Source organism: Xenopus tropicalis, chromosome 8 (assembly GCF_000004195.4).
Source record: "Xenopus tropicalis strain Nigerian chromosome 8, UCB_Xtro_10.0, whole genome shotgun sequence".
Classification (NCBI taxonomy): Eukaryota; Metazoa; Chordata; class Amphibia; order Anura; family Pipidae; genus Xenopus; species Xenopus tropicalis.
In genome coordinates, this window is record NC_030684.2 from 19,325,957 (window position 1) to 19,350,763 (window position 24,807).

Genomic DNA, 24,807 nt, shown 5'->3' on the forward strand with positions numbered 1-24,807 from the left:
TGTACCTGTGCCAGCATCCAGCATTAGTGTGTAGCCATATATTTATTTTAGCCCCCAGTTTCTGCCCCGTGTAACCTGTGCCAGCATCAAGCATTAGTGTGTAGCCATATATTTATTTGCCCCACTTTCTGTCCCGTGTACCTGTGCAAGCATCCAGCATTAGTGTGTAGCCATATATTTATTTAGCCCCCACTTTCTGCCCGTGTACCTGTGCCAGCATCCAGCATTAGTGTGTAGCCATATATTTATTTAGCCCCCCCCCCACTTTCTGCCCCGTGTACCTGTTGCCAGCATCCAGCATTAGTGTGTAGCCATATATTTATTTAGCCCCCCACTTTCCATCCCGTTGTACCTGTGCCAAGCATCCAGCAATTAGTGTGTAGCCATATATTTATTTAGCCCCCACTTTCTGCCCCGTGTAACCCTGTGCCAGTCCAGCCATTAGTGTGTAGCCAATATTTATTTAGCCCCCCCACTTTCTGCCCCGTGTACCATGTGCAGCATCCGCATTAGTGTGTAGCATATATTTATTTAGCCCCCACTTTCCATCCCGTGTACCTGTGCCAGCATCCAGCATTAGTGTGTAGCCATATATTTATTTAGCCCCCACTTTGCCCCGTGTACCTGTGCCAGATCCAGCATTAGTGTGTAGCCATATATTTATTTAGCCCCCACTTTCTGCCCGTGTACCTGTGCCAGCATCAGCATTAGTGTGTAGCCATATATTTATTTAGCCCCCACTTTCTGCCCCGTGTACCTGTGCCAGCATCCAGCATTAGTGTGTAGCCATAATATTTATTTAGCCCCCACTTTCTGCCCCGTGTACCTGTGCCAGCATCCAGCATTAGTGTGGTAGCCATATAATTTATTTAGCCCCCACTTTCTGCCCCGTGTACCTGTGCCAGCATCCAGCATTAGTGTGTAGCCATATATTTATTTAGCCCCCACTTTCTGCCCCGTGTACCTGTGCCAGCATCCAGCATTAGTGTGTAGCCATATATTTATTTAGCCCCCACTTTCTGCCCCGTGTACCTGTGCCAGCATCCAGCATTAGTGTGTAGCCATATATTTATTTAGCCCCACTTTCCTGCCCGTGTACCTGTGCCAGCATCCAGCATTAGTGTGTAGCCATATATTTATTTAGCCCCACTTTCCATCCCGTGTACCTGTGCCAGCATCCAGCATTAGTGTGTAGCCATATATTTTATTTAGCCCCCACTTTCTGCCCCGTGTACCTGTGCAGCATCCAGCATTAGTGTGTAGCCATATATTTTATTTAGCCCCCACTTTCTGCCCCGTGTACCTGTGCCAGCATCCAGCATTAGTGTGTAGCCATATATTTATTTAGCCCCCACTTTCTGCCCCGTGTACCTGTGCCCAGCATCCAGCATTAGTGTGTAGCCATATATTTATTTAGCCCCCACTTTCTGCCCCGTGTACCTGTGCCAGCATCAAGCATTAGTGTGTAGCCATATATTTATTTAGCCCCACTTTCATCCGCGTGTACCTGTGCCAGCATCCAGCATTAGTGTGTAGCCATATATTTATTAGGCCTCCACTTTCCATCCCGTGTACCTGTGCCAGATCCAGCATTAGTGTGTAGCCATATATTTATTTAGCCCCACTTTCCACCCTGTGTACCTGTGCAGCATCCAGCATTAGTTGTGTAGCCCATTTATTTTTATTTAGCCCCCACTTTCCGCCCCGTGTACCTGTGCCAGCATCCAGCATTAGTGTGTAGCCATTTATTTATTTAGCCCCACTTTCTGCCCCGCGTTACCTGTGCCAGCATCCAGCATTAGTGTGTAGCCATATATTTATTTAGCCCCCACTTTCCATCCCGTGTACCTGTGCCAGCATCCAGCATTAGTGTGTAGCCATATATTTATTGTGGCCTCCACTTTCCATCCCGTGTACCTGTGCCAGAATCAGCATTAGTGTGTAGCCATATATTTATTGCCTCCACTTTCCATCCCGTGTACCTGTGCCAGAATCCAGCATTAGTGTGTAGCCATTTATTTATTTAGCCCCCACTTTCTGCCCCGCGTACCTGTGCAGCATCCAGCATTAGTGTGTAGCGCATATATTTATTTAGCCCCCACTTTCTGCCCCGTGTACCTGTGCCAGCATCCAGCATTAGTGTGTAGCCATATATTTATTTAGCCCCCCACTTTCTATCCCGTGTACCTGTGCCAGCATCCCAGCATTAGTGTGTAGCCATATATTTATTTAGCCCCCACTTTCTGCCCGCGTACCTGTGCCAGCATCAAGCATTAGTGTGTAGCCATATATTTATTTAGCCCCCACTTTCTGCCCCGTGTACCTGTGGCCAGCATCCAGCATTAGTGTGTAGCCATATATTATTTAGCCCCACTTTCTGCCCCGCGTACCTGTGCCAGCATCCAGCATTAGTGTGTAGCCATATATTTATTTTAGCCCCCACTTTCCATCCCGTGTACCTGTGCCAGCATCCAGCATTAGTGTGTAGCCATATATTTATTTAGCCTCCACTTTCCATCCCGTCTACCTGTGCCAGCATCCAAGCATTAGTGTGTAGCCATATATTTTTAGCCCCCACTTCTAACCCGTGTACCTGTGGCCAGCATCAAGCATTAGTGTGTAGCCATATATTTATTAGCCCCCACTTTCTGCCCCGTGTACCTGTGCCAGCAATCCAGCATTAGTGTGTAGCCATATATTTATTTAGCCCCCACATTCTGTCCCGTGTACCAGTGCCAGCATCCAGCATTAGTGTGTAGCCATATATATATTTAGCCCCCACTTTATAACCCGTGTACCTTTGCCAGCATCAAGCATTAGTGTGTAGCCATATATTTATTTAGCCCCCACTTTCTAACCCGTGTACCTTTGCCAGCATCAAGCATTAGTGTGTAGCCATATATTTATTTAGCCCCCCACTTTCTGCCCCGTGTACCTTGTGCCAGCATCAAGCATTAGTGTGTAGGCCATATATTTATTTAGCCCCACATTCTGTCCCGTGTACCAGTGCCAGCATCCAGCATTAGTGTGTAGCCATATATATATATTTAGCCCCCACTTTATAACCGCGTGTACCTTTGCCAGATCAAGCATTAGTGTGTAGCCATATATTTATTTAGCCCCCACTTTCTAACCCGTGTACCTTTGCCAGCATCAAGCATTAGTGTGTAGCCATATATTTATTTAGCCCCCACTTTCTAACCCGTGTACCTTTGCCAGCATCAAGCATTAGTGTGTAGCCATATATTTATTTAGCCCCCACTTTCCATCCCGTGTACCTGTGCCAGAATCCAGCATTAGTGTGTAGCCATATATTTATTTAGCCCCCCCCCCCACTTTCTGCCCCGTGTACCTGCTGCCAACATCCAGCATTAGTGTGTAGCCATATATTTATTTAGCCCCCACTTTCCATCCCGTGTACCTGTGCCAGCATCCAGCATTAGTGTGTAGCCATATATTTATTTAGCCCCCACTTTCAACCCCGTGTACCTGTGCCAGCATCCAGCATTAGTGTGTAGCCATATATTTATTTAGCCCCCACTTTCCATCCCGTGTACCTGTGCCAGCATCCAGCATTAGTGTGTAGCCATATATTTATTTAGCCCCCACTTTCTGCCCCGTGTACCTGTGCCAGCATCCAGCATTAGTGTGTAGCCATATATTTATTTAGCCCCCACTTTCTGCCCCGTGTACCTGTGCCAGCATCCAGCATTAGTGTGTAACCATATATTTATTTAGCCCCCACTTTATATCCCGTGTACCTGTGCCAGCATCCAGCATTAGTGTGTAACCATATATTTATTTAGCCCCCACTTTATATCCCGTGTACCTGTGCCAGCATCAAGCATTAGTGTGTAGCCATATATTTATTTAGCCCCCACTTTATATCCCGTGTACCTGTGCCGGCATCCAGCATTAGTGTGTAGCCATATATTTATTCAGCCCCACTTTCTGCCCCGTGTACTGTGCCAGCATCCAGCATTAGTGTGTAGCCATATATTTATTTAGCCCCCACTTTCTGCCCCGTGTACCTGTGCCAGCATCCAGCATTAGTGTGTTGCCATATATTTATTGGGCCTCCACTTTCCATCCCGTGTATCTGTGCCAGAATCCAGCATTAGTGTGTAGCCATATATTTATTGGGCCTCCACTTTCCATCCCGTGTACCTGTGCCAGTATCCAGCATTAGTGTGTAGCCATTTATTTATTTAGCCCCCACTTTCTGCCCCGTGTACCTTTGCCGGCATCCAGCATTAGTGTGTAGCCATATATTTATTTAGCCCCCACTTTCTGCCCCGTGTACCTGTGCCAGCATCCAGCATTAGTGTGTAACCATATATTTATTTAGCCCCCACTTTATATCCCGTGTACCTGTGCCAGCATCCAGCATTAGTGTGTAACCATATATTTATTTAGCCCCCACTTTATATCCCGTGTACCTGTGCCAGCATCAAGCATTAGTGTGTAGCCATATATTTATTTAGCCCCCACTTTATATCCCGTATACCTGTGCCGGCATCCAGCATTAGTGTGTAGCCATATATTTATTCAGCCCCCACTTTCTGCCCCGTGTACCTGTGCCAGCATCCAGCATTAGTGTGTAGCCATATATTTATTTCGCCCCCACTTTCTGCCCCGTGTACCTGTGCCAGCATCCAGCATTAGTGTGTAGCCATAAATTTATTTAGCCCCCACTTTCTATCCCGTGTACCTGTGCCAGTATCCAGCATTAGTGTGTAGCCATATATTTATTTCGCCCCCACTTTCTGCCCCATGTACCTGTGCCAGCATCCAGCATTAGTGTGTAGCCATATATTTATTTAGCCCCCACTTTCTGCCCCGTCTACCTGTGCCAGAATCCAGCATTAGTGTGTAGCCATATATTTATTTAGCCCCCACTTTCTGCCCCATGTACCTGTGCCGGCATCCAGCATTAGTGTGTAGCCATAAATTTATTTAGCCCCCACTTTCTATCCCGTGTACCTGTGCCAGTATCCAGCATTAGTGTGTAGCCATATATTTATTTAGCCCCCACTTTCTGCCCCGTGTACCTGTGCCGGCATCCAGCATTAGTGTGTAGCCATATATTTATTTAGCCCCCACTTTCTGCCCCGTGTACCTGTGCCAGCATCCAGCATTAGTGTGTAACCATATATTTATTTAGCCCCCACTTTATATCCCGTGTACCTGTGCCAGCATCCAGCATTAGTGTGTAACCATATATTTATTTAGCCCCCACTTTATATCCCGTGTACCTGTGCCAGCATCAAGCATTAGTGTGTAGCCATATATTTATTTAGCCCCCACTTTATATCCCGTATACCTGTGCCGGCATCCAGCATTAGTGTGTAGCCATATATTTATTCAGCCCCCACTTTCTGCCCCGTGTACCTGTGCCAGCATCCAGCATTAGTGTGTAACCATATATTTATTTAGCCCCCACTTTATATCCCGTGTACCTGTGCCAGCATCAAGCATTAGTGTGTAGCCATATATTTATTTAGCCCCCACTTTATATCCCGTATACCTGTGCCGGCATCCAGCATTAGTGTGTAGCCATATATTATTCAGCCCCCACTTTCTGCCCCGTGTACCTGTGCCAGCATCCAGCATTAGTGTGTAGCCATATATTTATTTCGCCCCCACTTTCTGCCCCGTGTACCTGTGCCAGCATCCAGCATTAGTGTGTAGCCATAAATTTATTTAGCCCCCACTTTCTATCCCGTGTACCTGTGCCAGTATCCAGCATTAGTGTGTAGCCATATATTTATTTCGCCCCCACTTTCTGCCCCATGTACCTGTGCCAGCATCCAGCATTAGTGTGTAGCCATATATTTATTTAGCCCCCACTTCTGCCCCGTGTACCTGTGCCAGCATCCAGCATTAGTGTGTAGCCATATATTTATTTAGCCCCCACTTTCTAACCCGTGTACCTTTGCCAGCATCAAGCATTAGTGTGTATAATGCCCACAGTGCACATAGCCAATATATATGAAGCGCCAACACCATGTAAAATTCCCACAGGGAACAAAGACAGTATATATGCAGTGCCAACATCATGTATAATGCCCACCGGGCACACAGACAGTATATATGCAGTGCCAACACCATGTATAATGCCCACAGGGCACACAGACAGTATATATGCCATGCCAACATCATGTATAATGCCCACAGGGCACATAGCCAGTATATATGCCACGCCAACATCATGTATAATGCCCACAATGCACACAGCCAGTATATATGCAGCGCCAACATCATGTATAATGCCCACAATGCACACAGCCAGTATATATGCAGCGCCAACATCATGTATAATGCCTACAGGGCACACAGCAAGTATATATGCAGCGCCAACATCATGTATAATGCCCACAGGGCACACAGCCAGTATATATGCAGTGCAAACATCATGTATAATGCCCACAGGGCACATAGCCTGTATATTTGCAGTGCCAACATCATGCATAAGGGAAACAGGGAGTTTAAAGGGTGGGCAGTGGGGATTGAGAGAGAAATTGGCATCAAAAGGTTAATAGTGCCATGTCTGGGGGCAGAGGAAAAGGAGGCTTTGTAAATGTGTAGCAGGAAATGATAAACTATTAATGGGTTAGGGCACCGGCACACAGGGCGTTTTCTTACCCACGATAAACTGAGATACCGCGGGTGAAGAAATGTCCCTAGTTCCCTTCTCACAGGCAATAATGGAAATCGCCGGTGGGGAAACCTACAATGCGCTTCCGCTTTCCTAAGTTGCCTCGCGGGGAATCTTTGGGCGACTTGAGAAACCGGAAGCAGCGCGTACGTTTCCCCCCAGTGATTTACATTATTGCCAATGGGAAAGCATTTTCAGGAGAGCAGTCGCCAACGGTAGCGCAGATTTACTGCGGGCGACTAATCTCCTAGTGTGCCATCATCCTTACCAGGGAGTTGGTAGGGGGCAGAGGCAGAGGGGGCTGAAGAGAGACAGCAGGGAGCAAACACACTGCTAAGGGTTAATATAGAGGGATTTCTCTCCATACTCACCCCCTGCAGCTCCTCTCTGATCCTCCTTCTCTCCTGCTCATGGTATGTGCCCCCACCTGTATAGTCTGGCCAGAAATGGGCCCCTACCCTGATGTACCGCTCCATTAACTCCACACATGCCGGTACGATCCTTGGAAAAAGGGCAATAAACATTCCATTAACTCCACACATGCCGGTACGATCCTTGGAAAAAGGGCAATAAACATTCCATTAACTCCACACATGCTGGTACGATCCTTGGAAAATGGGGAATAAGCAGTCCATTAACTCCACACATGCTGGTACGATCCTTGGAGAAAGGGCAATAAACATTCCATTAACTCCACACATGCTGGTACGATCCTTGGAAAATGGGGAATAAGCAGTCCATTAACTCCACACATGCTGGTACGATCCTTGGAGAAAGGGCAATAAACATTCCATTAACTCCACACATGCCGGTACGATCCTTGGAAAATGGGGAATAAGCAGTCCATTAACTCCAGAAATGCCTGAAAGACTGGGAAATGGGAAATGAACACTTTGTTAACACCACACAAAATACACTAATTATACACACAGTGAGAAGCAGTGAGAACCATAGCTTCAAATCCATTAAATACAATGATCTCTGAAACCCCAGACCCCTTACCCTTCCACAAAGCAGGTCTCCTGTAGGCTGCCTTATGTTGTACCTGAAGATCTCACCATGATAGAGTTCAGAAAGGGGTCAGAAATCTTTTTTTGCCAAATGTTCTCAGTAGCCCCACCTTGTGGTAGGCAGGAGAATAGCACCCAAGCAGGAGAAACCCCTATAGCTCTTGACTTGGGCCCTTTTGGGCCCTTTTACAACTAAAAAATATATATATTAGTTGGTCCAAGAATAAAAATTTAAATGGTAGAGTGAATTATTTGCAATGTAGTGTAATTCAGAAATAAAGTACCCCATACCTATCAAGTCGGAATCCTTTTAGTAGTATAAATGAGGTGCCAACTAGTGATGAGCGAATATGTCCTGTTTCACCCAAAATTAGCAAACCGGTAATTCTTGACATGCAGACGTGATGTATTTTTACGCAGGCAACTCTTTTTCCTACAGCACAACTTTTTTGTTGTGCAACTTTTTTTTTTTTCTCACTCAAAAAACATTTAACCCTTTTACTGTTGTTTGGCAGATAAAGATTCTTTCTGGAGAGGCGCTGCAGAGGGTTTCTAGCGATGACAGCTCCCTGGGCAACGAGCCAGGCGGGCTGTCATGTCGGCTCTGTGACGTGATCGTCGCACGATCGCATCGCGTCTGCTGCTTGGTTCCGCTTCCTTCTTCCCCCCCAGCGCCGGCCCACTGACTTCCTGCACATGGAGGACTAGGACTGTAGCACAGAGGACCAGGCACGCTTCAGGACAGGACACTTACACACACTTACACACATTTACACACACATACAGCACACAATTTAGATATTCAAATATTCTGACTCATACTAATTACGCTGTCATGTGACTTATTTTGTTGTTTCACTGATTTGCACAATTTTTGTTTTTCTGTTGCATTTTTTATCCCTGTATTAGTGTTCCTGATCTGTTTTTAGCATAGCTTTGCTGTGTTAGGGGGGTTACGGCACATAATACGCTGCCAGGGGGCTCTGTGTGCAAAAGCTGGGTTGGCAGGCGAGAAATCCATATGCACAAAAATACAACTGATTTGGAAAGTCCCATGTCTCCTGAACGTGCCAATACCAAATACCAAAAAGAAATGCAACGAACAACACTGCAAGTGTAAAACTGCAATAAAATCACAAAAATGAAAGACAATTGGGCAAATCAATGAAATAACAAAATGAATTATTTCCCAGCGTGGTTAGTGGTCAGAATACATGCCTGCCAGGAAAAGCACTAAGGGAAGACCCTCAGGTGCCTATATGGGGAATTAAATAACTTTCTGTTAAATCTGGCGGCAGAACTAAAGGGCAGAACATTTCTCTGCAGGGATCGGCGCAGGCCCAGGACAGCCGGACCCTCGGCACCTGAACCAATTGCTGTGGCTAAGTAATAATACAGCACAATGTAATGTAAAGGGTAAGTTCACCTTCAAAGCAGAACAAAAGCTAGTCCATCTTTAAGTTAACTTTAGGAGGGTCTTAAAATCTTCTGTTCTCAGCAAGTTCTAGAGCAAAACAACACAGGAGCAGGGTCTGGGGGCCTCGGCACAGGAGCGGAAACCACGAGGGAGCGAATTTAAATTCATGTGGGCATAACATCACAGCATTACACATTTAATATTATCCCCCTGTCCAATGGCTGCGCCTGTAATTCTGGTAACATCAAAGCTTTTTGTACCCTCATACAGTAGCGCCTCGGCCACACACCTCCTGCACAATGTCCAATTGCACTGCCCCGCCATGTACAGCTTTGTCTGCGTAGCGCGTTGTGACATTGTGCAGGAGTTGAGCGGCGTAGGCAGAACTGTATGAATTGCAGCACCAACTAAATCGGAAGGTACAAAAAGCTTTTATATTAGCAGAGTTGTGCAGCCGTTGGGCAGGGGGATACATCTCATTGGGTAACGCTGTGCTGATGTCCCTGCGTATTTACACTCGCTCCCTCCAGGTTTCAGTTTGGGGATTTTGGTGGTGTGTACTGGGCTCTCCTGAATAGCTGCGAATTGGGCACAAGCTACACGGGGCTGGTAAAAATGGGCCTGCAAAAATGAAAGGTGAGAGCTTAAGAGGCCAAAGGCAAGAGGAGAGGTGTTAGGCACTAACATAGGGGGAGATGGAAAAAATAATACCAGCAAGAAATGGGCCGCTGACGCCCATATGCATAGGATTGCCAAAGTATCTGGCCTATAGCATCACAATAGTGCATACAAGTTGTCCCGCAGGGCACTACAGCTACTGCAAAATCAATACATTTACTGTATTTTATGTAGCGCAAAGTGACAAAATATACATTTACCTTAGAAATCCGTCCAAAATGGGCACTTATGGGTAGTTATGTCTTACAACTCAAAACTTACATTTTACAGCACCCTGTCTCCCATATGTCATTAGGTAACAAGGATAAAAAAAGGAAATTAAAAAACAGCACATTTTTTGCTCGCCCAGTGAGATCAGCGGGCAGAAATGCAGTTAAAGTGAGGGAACACGGAGTGTTTGCTCCACTGCTCTGTTTTTTTTTGCAGGCTAAGAAAGCGGATCCACACCCTTACGCACCTCTGTAAAACTGCATTGAGAAGTACAGAATCCTCCTTCCCCGAGCAGGGATCGGCCTGAAAACACCAAAGCAGGAGTTTTTGGGCAGATGCAGTTTTACTGAGGTGCAGAAATACGGAAGGGATTCTCACCCTGCAGAAACAACGCAGACTAAGAGCAAACGCTCCGTGTACCTTCGGCCTAAATTGTTTCACTGAGAATAAAATCTATTGCAATGAATTGGCCGTCTCAATACCCACCCATCTCTGTGCATTCAGTGCCAACACTCTATTGTATAGAGCCGCCACAGTAAGAGAAGCGGTTGATGTAAATACGTACCAGCTAGGCTCACCGCTCGGGAAAGATTTTGCCCCATTCTGATTTCGGCACATTTGCTGCAGGCAGTTGTTTATTCAGATGACGCGAGCGCCCCTCAGTGCCATACACAGAGCTTGATACGGCTGCCTGATGCACTTTTACTCAGTTGCCAAATACTGGGCTCTGTAGCTCCTTCCAAGTCATTGTTGGTCTCGGTGGTTTCTCTCGTTTTTTTTTGTTTCCATGATAAGAAGTCAGTGCTTTAAAGAAATAAAATTTCAGAAAAACAACTTCAATGTAGGACTTGTGGGTCAGTAATGAAGAGAATAGGGCAGGGGTTGGAAGACTTGGGCAAGTTACTAGAACTAAATGACCTTAGCAACCAGTGACCAGTTTGAATGAGAGGCTGGAATATGAATAGGAGAGGACCCGAATAGAAAAAGAAGTTATGAAAAGTAACAATAACAATAAAACTTTAGCTTCACAGAGCAACCAGTTGCTGGACGCTGGGGTACGTGACCCCCCATTTGAACGCTGCAAGAGTTGGAAGAAGAAAAAGACAAATAGAATATAAAAAAAATGAATAATTAAGACCAATTGGAAAGTTGCTTAGAATAGGCCATTCTATAACATACTAGAAGATAACGTTAACTGAATGCAGTGCAAAAAAGTTGGGGAGCACAGAGACCAGCTTACTCCCCATGAATACATTCTTCATTCCTGTCTTCAGCGGCACTGAGGGGGGGGTGGGGGACTCTTGGAATAGGCCTAAGTACTGGGCTATTAACACATTTTTGAGAGTGAGTGCACACGTATTGATGGGGTGGGAAGTGCAGCAGCAAAGAAGGGGGTAGGCAGAGGTACCTGCTTAGCACCCCCCCCCCCCACACCACACACACACACATACATAGGTGCGCCCTAGGCAGGTACCACTTCTGCCTACCCCTGGTTCCGGCCCTGGGTATGTGTCAAAAACACCAGCAGTACACTAACAGATCGTGCCTGAAATACTTTACACAGCAAGGTCAGACTCTACATCACAGTAAGGAATTACCCCAGGAAACCATATATTTTGGGGAAAAAAAACTATTTTGGAAAATCCGAAATGGGCAAATATGTCTTTCTACTCCAAACTACCAGACTGTAAAGCTTTTCTACAGTTATTGGTTTTTATAAATATGAAATTAGTTAAAAAACACCTCAAAGCTTCCAGTTTACAGGATCCTATCTCCTACAGGTCATTTGGTACCAAGATAAAAACATCCTAAATATGAATGCCAGTGGGGTTGTGGTCAAGATGGCAAAATAAAACATAGTAAATATAAATGCCAGCGGGGGTGTGGCCAAGATGGCAAATAAAACATAGTCAATATAAATGCCAGCGGGGGTGTGGCCAAGATGGCAATAAAACATAGTAAATATGAATGCCAGCAGGGGTGTGGCCAGATGGCAAATAAAACATAGTAAATATTGAATGCAGCGGGGGTGTGGCCAAGATGGCAAATAAAACATAGTAAATATAAATGAAAACCATACTAACAGGAACCCAAACATTTCCCAAAGCGCTGACCAGGCCGCAGACCAAGAAGACTATTCACCCTCCCTGGACATGCAAGCATCACGACTAAAACAATACCTGATCCTGAACTCGGAGATTCTCTTAGTGATTAAATGGATTTACCCATCAATTGACCGCCCAACTTGAAACTGTTAAAGTGGGACTCATCGTTTCAGCGTCAGGATTTTCAAATTCTCTGTGAACGCATGTCCAATGTAGCCCACAGACTGGTCCATTGCTGAAGACATTATATAAGTTTATCACTGACACATCATTTACACTTTTTTATTGAGGTATTATCTAAATATTGGCGCGGGTTTAGTTAACACCAACACAACTACAGCAAAATACACTCATTTATGTGGATAAAAGACACAAATCTGTTTACCCCAGAAAGCCACATATGTTGGGAAAGTACCTGTACATATTCAGGGAAATACAAAGGGGTAAACAACATGGTTAGAATGCCATAAAAACCAACCCAAGGAGAGCAGCAGCCAGAACCCAAGTTTCACTTGTTTTCCCCAATTCGTTTTACAGGCAACAAATATGCAGAGCTGAAAATGTAATAAAATGGCTAAAAACTGAATAACGGCTAAAAATCCAATTGACATGAAATACAAAAAGATACTGCATTAGTATTAGGGGCAGTTTTTGAAGGCAAAATAACCACACAATAGTAAAATAAATAAAAGCTAAACAATAGTAAAAGTGTGTGCATGTGGCAAATTGCACAGTGTGTGTGAGTATGTACAAGTGCTGTAAGTGTGCGACCCCCTCGACCCCCCAGAAATATATGTATACGTGTGTGTCAACTAACTTGTATACAGGCTGGAGAGGCAGGAGGGCTGCTGAAACCAGAGGAGGGCCGCCATGATGCAGAGAATTGCAGGGGGGGGCAAAGGCTGAAGGAACAGGAAGGTCCCTGCTGCCCAACGGCCCACTCTTTCCCCCAAAGGGAACTGTGATTTGGTGGGTTCCCTCAGTGCAGCAGCCACAGAGCAGGTAGCCATGCCCTCCCCACTCACTGCACAATCATGCTCACTCACACTCACACTCAGTCACACACTCACACACAGAAAGAAGCAGAATTAGCATCTCACCCTCCTGGAAGCAGCACCATTTTGTAGGATAATGTCTCACACACACAGCATCATGTGACCAGGGTGGGGCTCAGAAAAGATACAAAGTAAAAAGTATGGGGGGGGGGCTGGTGCCTGGCAGAGAGAGAGCTGCAATGTTATCAGGAGACAGAGGCACAGAATCAGCACTTACTGCTGTCATTACTGCTCTCCAGTTGGGCATTTGCCCCGTCCCCCCTATTTTTCTCCCTCAAACAGGGCAAAAGCCTCAGGTCCCCATAATGGTGTTTAGGGTTCCTGCCACACAAGGCGCTTTCCTGGCTTGTGTATAAGCGCAGGCTGAGAAAACCGCCCCTCCACTTCTATCTGCTTCATGGCGCATCTGTGCAGATTTGGCCAGTCAGTATCTGTGTTCCTGCCGAAATCCACTCCATGTGTCAGATGTGGGTTCAGACACACCATAAAGCAGATCGTAGAAATTTTAGAACAAGATTTAGAGCTCAAAATACAAACTGATTTGTAAAGCCTCATGTCTCCCAAACGTGCCAATACCCCAGGAAACCATATATTGTTGAACAGTACACATTCTGCCAAATCCGAATGGGTAACCATGTGTTTCTACTCCTAAGTACCAAACAGCAATGCTTTTCTAAGTTTAGCAGTTTCCAAAAAAAAAAATGAAAATTCTAAAACATTGTCTCAAAGCTTTCACTTTCAAGCATCATATCTCCCACATAACATTAGGTACCAAGAAAACACACCCTAAATATGAAAGCCAAGGGCCCACTGAACAGTTTGATGCCAATTGTGCATAGGATCAACAATGTATCTGGCATTTAGAGATCCCAAAGTAAGTTAGTGCATACATATTGCCCTTGAGATCACTTTAGCAGACTGGGGGGGCAGGGCAGACCGGGGATCCCACCCCAGGGGGCCTGCAGGTGCATGTCCCTAATCCCCCCCCACAGGGTCCCCCACCAGACGTCCTCCCCTGAGCTCGTGTAAGTTTAATGCGTCGGGGAGGAACGGTCGGACAGGGGGAGCCACCAGGAAGGGGTCGGGTCTAGGCCAATAAACCAATCCGATCCTTAAAAGAAATTGTTTCCCCAGTCAAATTATAACAAAGCCATGATAAGTAATTAGAGCAGCTGAACCCCCTCCGAAAGCAAACTAGAATGTTTATGTACCGTGTCCCTTTCCGACGGCAAACTAGAATGTTTATGTACCCGCCCAAGTGTCCGCCCTCTCCGACAGCAAACTAGAATGTTTATGTACCACTAAGAATGTTTGTACCCAGGTGTCCCTTCTCCGACGGCAAACTAGAATGTTTATGTACCCCAGTGTCCCCTCACAGACAGCAAAACAAGAATGTTTATGTACCCCAGTGTCCCCTCTCTGACAGCAAACTAGAATGTTTATGTACCCCAGTGTCCCCTCTCCGACAGCAAACTAGAATGTTTATGTACCCCAGTGTCCCCTCTCCGACAGCAAACTAGAATGTTTATGTACCCAGTGTCCCCTCTCCGACAGCAAACTAGAATGTTTATGTACCCCAGTGTCCCCTCTCCGACAGCAAACTAGAATGTTTATGTACCCCAGTGTCCCCTCTCCGACAGCAAACTAGAATGTTTATGTACCCCAGTGTCCCCTCTCCGACAGCAAACTAGAATGTTTATGTACCCGTGTCCCTTCTCCGACGGCAAACTAGAATGTTTATGTACCCCAGTGTCCCCTCTCCGACAGCAAACTAGAATGTTTATGTACCTGTGTCCCCTCTCCGAGGACAAACTAGAATGTTTATGTACCCCAGTGTCCCCTCTCCGACAGCAAACTAGAATGTTTATGTAACCCAGTGTCCCCTCTCCGACAGCAAACTAGAATGTTTATGTACCCCAGTGTCCCCTCTCCAACAGCAAACTAGAATGTTTATGTTACCAAAGTGTCCCCTCTCTGACAGCAAACTAGAATGTTTATGTACCCCAGTGTCCCCTCTCCGACAGCAAACTAGAATGTTTATGTACCCCAGTGTCCCCTCTCCGACAGCAAACTAGAATGTTTATGTACCCCAGTGTCCCCTCTCTGACAGCAAATTAGAATGTTTATGTACCCCAGTGTCCCCTCTCCGACAGCAAACCAGACATTTCAAGGGGGTGGGCCAGTGACATCAGGGTGTGGCCAGTGATATTTTGGGGCAGGTCTGTGCTATCAGGGGGCATTTGGAAATCCAAACAGGCAATGTTTACCTGGATAGCGCTTCTGAAAACAGGGCTGTCCAAGTAAAATTTAAACTGATGTCAACACTAGCGCTTGTTGGGGGTGTGAGGATATGAAGCCTGTAAAACAACCCATTTCCCCCATATACACAGAGCCCCTATGTAACCACCCACACACACAAGGGAAACTAACAGGAAAAAATGCCAGCATCATATTTCATACCCTCAGAACAATTGCGAATATAATATGCTGCTCCGACATCATGAATTATGCCCACAAAGCTCAGAAATTGGAAATACTGTGTCAATGTCATATTTAAACCTCACAGAACAGAAAACTTGAACAGTATAAATGCAATGCCAGCCTTATATGTAATGCCCACAGGGCGCATAGTCAGTATATATGCAGTGCCAACATCATGTATAATGCCCACAGGGCACACAGCCAGTATATATGCAGCGCCAACATCATGTATAATGCCCACAGGGCACACAGCCAGTATATATGCAGCGCCAACATCATGTATAATGCCCACAGGGCACACAGCCAGTATATATGCAGCGCCAACATCATGTATAATGCCCACAGGGCACACAGCCAGTATATATGCAGCGCCAACATTATGTATAATGCCCACAGGGAACACAGCCAGTGTAAATATGCAGTGCTAACACCATGTAAAATGCCCACAGGGCACACAGCCACTATATATGCAGCACCAACATCATGTATAATGCCCACAGGGCACACAGCCAGTATATATGCAGTGCCAACATCATGTATAATGCCCACAGGGCACACAGCCAGTGTAAATATGCAGTATGCAGAAATGCCTGAAAGACTGGGGAAATGGAAATGAACACTTTGTTAACACCACACAAACTACACTAATTATACACACAGTGAGAAGCAATGAGAACCATAGCTTAAAACCCATTAAATACACTGATCTCTGAAACCCCAGACCCCTTACCCTTCCAAAAAGCAGGTCTCCTGTAGGCTGCCTTATGTTGTACCTGAAGATCTCAGCATGATAGAGTTCAGAAAGGGCTCAGAAATCTTTTGTGTTGCCAAATGTTCTCAGTAGCTCCACCTTGTGGTAGGCAGGAGAATAGCACCCAAGCAGTAGAAACCCTGTTTCCTACACACCAATATTACAACTAAAAAAGTAAAAATTTGTCAAATGCTAATTCTTGACATGCAGACGTGATGTTTTTTCGCATACAACTATTTTTTATTCTCATTCCAAACACATTAAAGTCAATGAGTGGTTTTTCTGATTCCTACCGCCAACTTTTTGCTGTGCAACTTTTTTCACACTCAAATCAGTCAATGGGCATTTTTTTTTCTCAATTTTACTATCGTGCCTTTTTTTCACGCACTTTATTTTTTAACACAACTATTTTCTCCAAATATATCAAAATCATTGTTATTTTTGTTGTGGTCAGTTTTATCCCCAGTTTAACAAAAATTTTTACCAATTACGAAATGTATAATTTCACTGTGAATCCATGTCTAACGAATAAATTTGCTCATCACTAGTGCCAATACCTTTCTTTAGATGGGAGCTCCTTTGGGTCGGGCCCTCTATAGCTATTGTACTTGTTATAGGTCGGTTTGTATGGTTTCTTGTATGTTTAATGTATACATGCATTTATTGTACAACCCGGCAGAATATATTGGCGGTTTACAAATACATGTTAATAATACTTAATGCCCCCAAAACATGTAGGGTTAAGAAAAACAGAGCTATTTCCCATTTGCTCTGTTGCCAGGGTGCAGCAGCCAGCAGTATGAAGGGTCCCATTACACACCTTTACTTTAGGCGCTGTAACGAAATTGTTTCCCCGCCGCCTAGTATCACATTATAACAGAGTTCATTTATGAAAAACCGCCACGACAACTGACCCTCCCCGACAGCAAAGTTTAATGCCTACCTACACCAGTGCCGGGCACCTTGCCCCTCCCCCTGCATGTGTTAATTTGCACATTTTTGCTCATTTACGGTGCGTGAATAAACCAGTATGTGCATAGGTGCAGTCACAGGGCCCAGGGGTAAAGGGGCGACAAAAGAGATACATTCCTAGTGCCCCCACACCATTGCACCCTCGGCACGTGCCTCTCCGCCTACCCCTAGTTCCAGCCCTGATCTGTTTCAACTACAGGGGTCCTACACATGGTGACAGGCACATTACAATGCCTTCAGTGTCCACCACACCATCTCAGTGTGTATGACCCCCATATAAACAAACACTGGCCACCTGAGGGCCACAGCAGATGGAAACACAATGTACTGGGGCTACCTCAGTCAACACAATAGTCCGGCAATTACCAACTGGTAAGGCAGGGAGAAAAAGCTGGGCAAATTCCGACAACTAAAGTTGGAGGCAGACTCGGTGGGAGGGGGGTGCACAAATAGATATTGGGATAAAAGCCATAGTGAAGAGACTGACCAACAAGATAAAGAAAAGAGGGAAATGACACAAGGGACAATTTAATACAAGGGATGTAGAATGGTTGGGGGTAGAGGCAGACTGGGCCAGCAAGGCACTGGGAGAAAACTCTGTGGGCCCCGCCACAGCGGACCCATTGCTTGGTCTGTGAGTAGATCTAATTGTAGGAGGTGCTGCAGCGGCAAAGAAGGAAGCGGTGCAACTGGGAGGAATGGGGGTATACGCAGGTACAAGTCCCTCTAACGTGCCGGGCTAAACGGAAGTGCTGTGCGCCTATAGAACCAAGGTAAATCAGCCTGAATCCCCTAAATATGAATGCCAGGGCGCTACTGGGCAGTTTGATACCCGGTATGCATAGCATTACATAAGGATCTGGCTTGTATTTAGGACAGTAAATCCTAAATGGGTAAATAGTTTTTTTTTTTTTACTAAGAATTAATGAGTCGCAAGGTTTCCCTAAAATTGACAGCTTTGACAAAATACCTGAAAATCACCACAAAGCTTGCATGTTCCAGCACCCTATCTCCCTCATCATCAGGTGCCAAGATAAACCATCCTAAAAACCAATGCCAGGGGGAAACCGAACAATGTGATGCCCAGTGTGCATAGAATTACCAAAGTATCAGATCTATAGAAACTCCAAAATCAAAATAGCGCAGTCCTTCTGTCCTTCTCCCCATCATCCACACACTTTGTATCCCACCTGAGTAACACTTTACTCTCTGCCCCGACCAAATACTCCTTCCTATCACCCACACACTTTGTATCCCACCTAAGTAACTCTTTACCCTCTGCCCCAACCAAATACTCCTTCCCATCACCCACACACTTTGTATCCCACCTAAGTAACTCTTTACCCTCTGCCCCAACCAAATACTCCTTCCCATCACCCACACACTTTGTATCCCACCTGAGTAACCCTTTACCCTCTGCCCCAACCAAAACTCCTCCCCATCACCCACACACTTTGTATCAGGGCTATAGAGCTAAGGACAGTTAAACCTTCACTGATGATTGTAAATCCTGAACTAAAGACAGAAATACATGCACTACTGATTGTAACTCTTGTAACTATTGACTGTAACACATGCATGGCTTATTGTAACTCCTGAGCTACTATCAGACCGGCACTGCTGATTCTAACCTCTCAGTTAGTGACAGAATACCTGCACTGCTGATTAAAAACTCCAGAGCTACTGACAGTAATACCTGCACTGCTAGTTGTGACTCTTGAGCTACTCACTGTAACATATGCACTGCTTATTTTAACTCACGAGCTACTAACAACAATACCTGCACTGCTGATTGTAACTTCTGAGCAACTGAAAGAAATACCTGCACTGCTGATTGTAATTCCTCAGCTACTGACAGAAATTCCTGCACTGTTGATTGTAACTCCTGAGTAAGTGGCATTAAAAGCTGCACTGCTGATTGTAACTCCTGAGCAAATTATTGTAATGCACTGCAGAGCGTAACTTTTGGGCTACTGACAGAAATTTCTACACTGCTGATTTGTAACTCCTGAGCTACTGACATGACTAAATGCACTGCTGATTACTACTGAGATGCACTGCTGGTTGTAACTCTTGAGCTACTGAACTTTATACCATTTTAAATAAATCTACTTTACAGTAGATTTATTAATGGACAATCTGGGCCAAATAGGGCTGATCTGACCATTGAGCCTTTCATTGGACCCAGATACTGGAAGAAGAACAAGAACTTCCTCTTGTGCCACCATCTTACCTTAGGGCAGTGCTTTTCAGCCAGTTAGAATGATCAGTTCAAGCTCCTCTCAAAAGGTTCAACCTTTGACCGAGTCGCTCCATGAAGGTCCAACCTCTGGTCATTGCCCCGCCTCAGCTAAGGAAATAACATTAAAATTTCCCTTTACCCCCTAAAGCTTTAAGCTACTGCCAGATGGGACTTATTACCCGCTGTGTGTGGCACCCAAGCCCATGCCAGCGGATTGGCTGATACTTGGCCTGCATTTATTATACACCGGCTGAGAATCAGCCCCCCCTGGCAATAGCTTCAATGAACAGCGATACAACCCAAACCCAACTCTTTCACTTTTATGTGCCAGCGTTGCCCCCCTGTCCCATCTCTGCCCCAAACTGACACACAATTCTGTTACCTTACTTACTCAGTTTTAGAGAAGAGTAACACAATTACTGCTAGAAGTAAAGCTACAGAGGAGAAAGGGTTAATACTGTGCCCCGCGTGTGTATCCCAGTTTGTTACATGCTATTATTCCCATGATTTAGTTATGAAGAATAGCCCCCAGTAATGTACAGAGGGGTAACAGCACAGAGTGGGATTCGCTCTCTGCTTGCCAATAGCGTGCCAGGAATCAGCACCACTGCCAGATATTTGCAGCAATGGAAACGATATTAAACCCCAACGCTGCTCATATTCAGACAAAATTGCCGGTGCTGCTACCTATGGGATTCCCATTACTAGCCGGGCAGAGCAGTTTATATACGGCAGTACAAGCAGACAAACAAGTGCCCGTGCCCTGGGCCGAGCATAGATGGAGCACACAACTAGCAGCTTCATTCTACTTATACTTTATTGTAGTTTGGGGCGTGTTTTGGGGAGACCTGCACCTTTTTCAAGCATCCTGGCAACACTAAAATAAAGTCTAAGCAAGCAGCATTCACTTGCTCTGTGTGTGCTCCTTCCCATTAATACTATGTACTATGTATATAAAACATTGCCTTAAGGTGGATGCAGGGTACTGGGAGTTGTAGCACCAAAGCCACTGGAGCTGCAGGACCATTCATGCGAGTTCCCCAAGCACAGAAGGTTCCTGCACAGCAGCAGCGGAAGGTAACATAGGTTCAGTAGAACAAGATGGCATCAGTAGGGCAAGATGTTACCAACCTGCGTACCCACCCCATGTACAGCTTTGTTTGGGTAGCGCCATTGTACCCTGTGCAGGAGCTGAAGTCAGGGTTTGACTGTACTACTAATATTTCTCTCCTATTCATTTTCCTTTCTCTCTTTCAAACCAAAATTGGGTTGCTAGGGAAAACTGGACCTAGCAACTAGCTGTCCGTTGAAATTCCAAGACGCTCAGCTGAACAAAAAGCTAAATAATAGGAAAGCTAGAAAATAAAGACTAACTGCAAACTGTTTTGGAATATAACTGTGTATATCGCACTTAATGCTAATTTAAAGGTCAACTTCCCCTTAATAACAGTGGAACAAATCTACAAGCGAAACCAAGAATGCCGCAGGGGTCATTTATAAGCGGAAGTGCGGCATACAAAGTGCCATTTTAGGCCATTTTAAGTAACCATTTTGTATTTTAGCTCAAACACAGCATTTTTACCCCCCTACAATTCCACATGAGCCGGAGACACAACTGCGACCCAATGGCGCCACCATCTGGAGAAAGCAGGTATGCGCTCAAACTGAGGTGCAAGTCCCGCTAACGTGCCGGGCTAAAGGGAAGTGCTGTGCCCCTACAGGGTACGGTACCACTGGAACCAGGAGCCAATACTTATAGCTGATAGGAACGTGTCACTATTACTTTTATCAGTGTGAATCCCCTAAATATGAATGCCAGGGCGCTACTGGGCAGTTTGGTGCCGGTATGTACAGCATTACATAAGGGTCCGGCCTACAGAGACTCCATCACAATAGCGCATACAATTCATCCCATAGGTCACTTAACCTACAGCAAAATCAATGCACTTACTGCATTTTAAGTAAAGTGACAAAAATATCCCCAACTTTACCGAAGAAAGCCAAATATTTTTAGACACTACACATAAGGGTGAATCTGAACGGGGTAACCATGTCTCTCTACTCCAAACTACTAAGTTGCAAAACTCTTCGTAAATTAGCGTTTTGATGCAGCACCTAAACATCACGTTACAGCTTACATTTTACATCATTTCTCCCTAAAAATGAATGGCAGCGCCACAGGACCCCCGAACAGTTTAATGCCTAATGTGCTTAGGATTACAACTATACTCACTATCCCACAGTTAAACTCTGTACCCCTGATACCATCTTGCCTTACTATACTCACTATCTTACACTCTGTACCCATCTTGCCTTACTATACTCTATCCTACAGTTACACTCTGTACCCCTGAAACCATCTTGCCTTACTATACTCACTATCACACTTACACTCTGTACCCCCGATACCATCTTGCTTACTATACTCACTATCCCACACTTTACCAGATACCATCTTGCCTTACTATACTCACTATCCTACAGTTACACTCTGTACCCCTGAAACCATCTTGCCTTACTATACTCACTATCCCACACTTACACTCTGTACCCCCGATACCATCTTGCCTTACTATACTCACTATCCACAGTTACACTCTGTACCCCTGATACCATCTTGCCTTACTATACTCACTATCCCACAGTTACACTCTGTACCCTGATACCATCTTGCCTTACTATACTCACTATCCCACAGTTACACTCTGTACCCCTGATACCATCTTGCCTTACATACTCACTATTACACTCTGTACATACCATCTTGCCTTACTATACTCACTATCCCACAGTTACACTCTGTAACCCTGACATCATCTTGTCTTACTATACTTAAGAGGTCATATGACTTAATTGGTACCTAATGTGGTTAATATGTACCTAATGCGGCTATAAAACATACAGGGAGCCATAGATACAGAAATGAGGGCAACAAACCTACTATATACTGTAAGTATCTACTGTACTGTAATGATTGGAAGGAAGTAGAATATTGCTTTGCTCCAAAGGCCACAATGTAACAGCATGGCTAAAGCCCCTTCAGCAGCTCCGTATTATAATTATTCTTATTCTCTATAGCCGAACAGTCCCTCACTCTGCTGTGCGGTAACTATGCTAACTGTTCAGCAATAGCGACTAAGGATAATGAGAATACGGAGCTGCTGAAGCACAGATGGGTCAGTGAGCTCTAAAGAGAAATATGTGAGCCATAATGCGTCCCGCTCCCACTTTAATATGCCTTTCCCAGTGCCCCCTGTTTCTCACCCCAATGGGCTATGTGCCCAAAACCCCATAGCCAGTTTATCTGCAGTGCCAACATCATGTATAATGCCCACAGGGCACACAACCAGTATATATGCAGCGCCAACATCATGTATAAGCCCACAGGGCACACAGCCAGTTATTATGTCGTGCCAACATCATGAATAATGCTCACAGGGCACACAGCCAGTATATATGCAGCGCAAACGTCATGTATAAAGCCACAGGGCACACAGCCAGTATAAATGCAGCGCCAACATCATGTATAATACCCACAGGGCACACAGCCAGTATATATGAAGCACCAACATCATCTATAATGCCCACAGGGCACACAGCCAGTATATATGCAGTGCCAACATCATGTATAATGACAACAGGGAACGCAGACAGTATATATGAAGAGCCAACATCATGTATAATGCCCACAGGGCACACAGTTAGTATATATGCAAAGCCAACACCATCTATAATGCCCACAGAGCACACAGCCAGTATATATGCAGTGCCAACATTATGTATAATGCCCACAGGGCACACAGCCAGTATATATGCAGTGCCAACATCAATATATAATGCCCACAGGGCACACAGCCAGTATATATGCAGTGCCAACATCATATATAATGCCCACAGGGAACACAGCCAGTATATATGAAGAGCCAACATCATGTATAATGCCCAGAGGGCACACAGCCAGTATATCTGTAGTGCCAACATCATGTATAATGCCCACAGGGCACACAGCAGTATATATGCAGTGCCAACATCATCTATAATGCCCACAGGGCACACAGCCGGTATAAATGCAGTGCCAACATCATCTATAATGCCCACAGGGCACAAAGACGGTATATATGCAGTGCCAACATCATGTATAATGCCCAAGGAAACATAGCCAGTATATATGCAGTGCCAACATCATGTATAATGCCCACAGGGCACACAGTTAGTATATATGCAGTGCCAATACCATCTGTAATGCCCACAGGGCAACAAAGACAGTATATATGCAGTGCCAACATCATGTATAATGCCCAGAGGGCACACAGCCAGTATATATGTAGTGCCAACATCATGTATAATGCCCACAGGGCACACAACCAGTATATATGCAGTGCCAACATCATATATAATGCCCACAGCACACAGCCAGTATACATGTAGAGCCAACATCATGTATAATGCCCACAAGGCACACAGTCAGTATATATGCAGTGCCAACACCCCTCTATAATGCCCACAGGGCACACAGCCAGTATATATGCAGTGCCAACATCATATATAATGCCCAAGGGCACACAGCCAGTATATATGCAGTGCCAACATCATATATAATGCCCACAGGGAACACAGCCAGTATATATGAAGAGCCAACATCATGTATAATGCCCACAGGGCACACAGCCAGTATATATGCAGTGCCAACATCATCTATAATGCCCACAGGGCACAAGGCCGGTATAAATGCAGTGCCAACATCATCTATAATGCCCACAGGGCACAAGGCCGGTATATATGCAGTGCCAACATCATCTATAATGCCCACAGGGCACACAGTTAGTATATATGCAGTGCCAATACCATCTATAATGCCCACAGGGCACAAAGACAGTATATATGCAGTGCCAACATCATGTATAATGCCCAGGGCACACAGCCAGTATATATGTAGTGCCAACATCATGTATAATGCCCACAGGGCACACAACCAGTATATATGCAGTGCCAACATCATATATAATGCCCACAGGGCACACAGCCAGTATATATGTAGAGCCAACATCATGTATATATGCCCACAAGGTACACAGTCAGTATATATGCAGTGCCAAAACCCTCTAAAATGCCCACAGGGCACACAGCCAGTATATATATATGCAGTGCAACATCATATATATAATGCCCACAGGGCACACAAGCCAGTATATTGCAGTGCAACATCATATATAATGCCCACAGGGCAC

The 24,807-nt window shown here is 45.2% G+C and overlaps 1 long non-coding RNA gene and 1 other non-coding gene across 2 annotated transcripts in view; one reads left to right on the forward strand and one right to left on the reverse strand.

Moving 5' to 3' along the window:
• Window positions 1-7,070, reverse strand: part of LOC108644482 — a 44,034-nt gene extending 36,964 nt beyond the window's left edge. The window contains exon 1 of the transcript XR_004219696.1: window positions 7,030-7,070. This is a non-coding gene — a transcript (uncharacterized LOC108644482). The remainder of the gene's footprint in view (window positions 1-7,029) is intronic.
• The window catches only part of LOC101730489, a 213,866-nt gene that overhangs the window by 169,827 nt on the left and 19,232 nt on the right, over window positions 1-24,807 (forward strand). The window lies entirely within an intron of this gene.